Source organism: Aulostomus chinensis, chromosome 12 (genome assembly GCF_037954235.1).
Source record: "Aulostomus chinensis isolate RoL2024-O1b breed Wild chromosome 12, RoL_Achi_v1.0, whole genome shotgun sequence".
Taxonomy (NCBI): Eukaryota; Metazoa; Chordata; class Actinopteri; order Syngnathiformes; family Aulostomidae; genus Aulostomus; species Aulostomus chinensis.
In genome coordinates, this window is record NC_141331.1 from 2,608,806 (window position 1) to 2,610,972 (window position 2,167).

At 41.5% G+C, this 2,167-nt stretch overlaps 1 long non-coding RNA gene across 1 annotated transcript; it reads right to left on the reverse strand.

Moving 5' to 3' along the window:
* Positions 1-212: 212 nt before the first annotated feature.
* On the reverse strand, positions 213-1,444 carry LOC147251739 (uncharacterized). Its single transcript, XR_015118638.1, has 3 exons — positions 1,391-1,444; positions 906-1,020; positions 213-441 (listed from the first exon to the last, which is right to left on the reverse strand). It is a non-coding gene; the product is annotated as an uncharacterized LOC147251739 (long non-coding RNA).
* Between the last annotated feature and the right edge of the window lie 723 nt (positions 1,445-2,167).

Consider the following 2,167-nt stretch of genomic DNA (forward strand, 5'->3'; position numbering starts at 1 on the left):
TATGCAGTATTCTGCATAAAACGTGATGCTGGGTTGTGACATCTGCATCTACTAGACTACAAACTGTTTCCACAGTCATGAAAACAAGCGTGATCACATGCTTTTGGAAAAGATGAGGAGCTCTTAATCAATTTGTTGCATTAACCAATGAATTACACCCTTTTGGGAAGAGCTAGCTATTATTTTATTTAATTAAAACTAAAGGACGTGGAAGAACCTCTGGACTGCTCAAGTGTATCGGAATACATGACTCAGGGAATCGGAAAAACAAAACCGAGTGATTAATCAGATTACCAATTAAGTATCCAGAGGAATTATATTCACATTTGCTATTATGCAGATCATTTATACTTGCCAGACAGTGTAGGAGGTATAGTCACCATTTTCTTGTTCCCGTTCACTTTGAGAGAATGAGATCATGTTGTGCAGTTGGGGTTGGTACTACGGAACAGACACAAGTGGTGGTACACGCTTTAAACCTTACCAGCTGATTAAGGAGCTGAATCTCACAGAGACCAACTGACCGTTAGCTTAGCATACTGAATGGTAATGGGTGGGAAGTGTTAGCGTATCTCTTTCAAAACATCTAATCCAGCATAACATTTGTTACAAATAACAATTTAAAATGAGGAGACGTTGTAATGCTAGAATCAGATACATAGCCAGAACTACTTTCCTGACTGGGTGCAGTGATTTAACGCAGCACCTGAAAACTTCAGCCATTAAAAACAGACTAGAAGAGCAACCGCTGCTATTAATCAAGGCAGACTATGTAAGAGGGTGAGGAGGATTACTGATGGACACACCAACATCCCGAACCTGATCCAGACAATGACTATAGAAGGAGATTTGCTCACAGTTATTACTCCTTTTCAGCGAGCTAAGCTAACTAGCATGAGACTCACCTCCCTCATGCAGCACGGAGGAGAGAAAAGTCTCCGTCCTCTTGTCTGTGTCTGGGGATGATGGACAGTAAGATCATTTGCCCAAAGGTTGGAATGTTCCTTGTTTAGGGAGTTGCTGCAGAAAGACATTTCAGAATATAAGGGAAGCTATTTAGACAAAAACACATAAGCAGTAAAGGTTTTTGTGTCAAAAATGTATTTATTTTGTCCATTGCAACGATAGCAACTCTTGATTTAAGTTGAGCTTTGCAAGTCACTTTTGTCCTCGGTGTGTGGTTAAGACTGCGGTGTCTTGCCAGTGTAAAAAGAGGCTGCTAAGTCGGGCATTTAAGAGTCGACTGTAGCGCAGTATAAAAGGTATTTATTGCTTCTTTACGTCAAAATGATAAAGAGAGGGGAGGGACTGCTCTTTGGGGAAGTAGCTGTATGAAGCAAAGAATGACGTACATCTCCCAAATAGTGTATTTTGCCTTTCAAGTACTCACATGCAGGTGTCAAGAGCTCATGGAGATGGTTTTTTTTCACTGCTGACATCACTTCTTTGTGACTCCATCAAAGCAGAAAGAGCCTGCCATAATTTAGCTTGAAGCTAACGGTGATCAAAGGCTAGCAAGAGCAAAACTGCCCAACGACGTCATTTTACCAGCTCTCAATGTCTTCATCTAGTGTAATCCATGTCCTCTTTACCCAGCCGTACGCTCAGTAATCCACAAACACTTGGACTGGAGATAAAAACAGAGAAACTAAAACACTTCTGGTTTGGTGCTGCAATGACAAATGCGTCCGTGAACGAGCCTCAGACTACAGGGGGGTAAAAACGTCTTTGTGAGCTAAGGACACGTGTTAGTGAGTTTCTCTTGAGTAGGGAGCGTGTTTTCCCCTTTTCAACTGCTGTTTCCTGATGTTGAGATGTGGTGCAGGAATCATTAATCCACAATGCTGGACTGTTTTAATCACCTTCATTACCGCCACTCCAGTTTGGCTTGTGCGGCTCAGATTTCTGCCTTGGTTTGCTTTTGCAGGGTTGTGCTTCTGTTGATGATCTTGGAGGGAACGACGGCTCGCTGCACCGCTTTGCCTGACGAACTTCAATCATTACAAATCACTCCATGCACTTTCTGCTGCCGATGGATTCATTTGCAAAGCTTCATCCAGAGTCTGCCCTTTTTTTGTGTAACTGTAAAAAAAATAAAATGAAAAAATAAAAATAAATGTCTACTCCAGATGTTTATGATAGAAACCAAAAGATGGAACTGATAGCA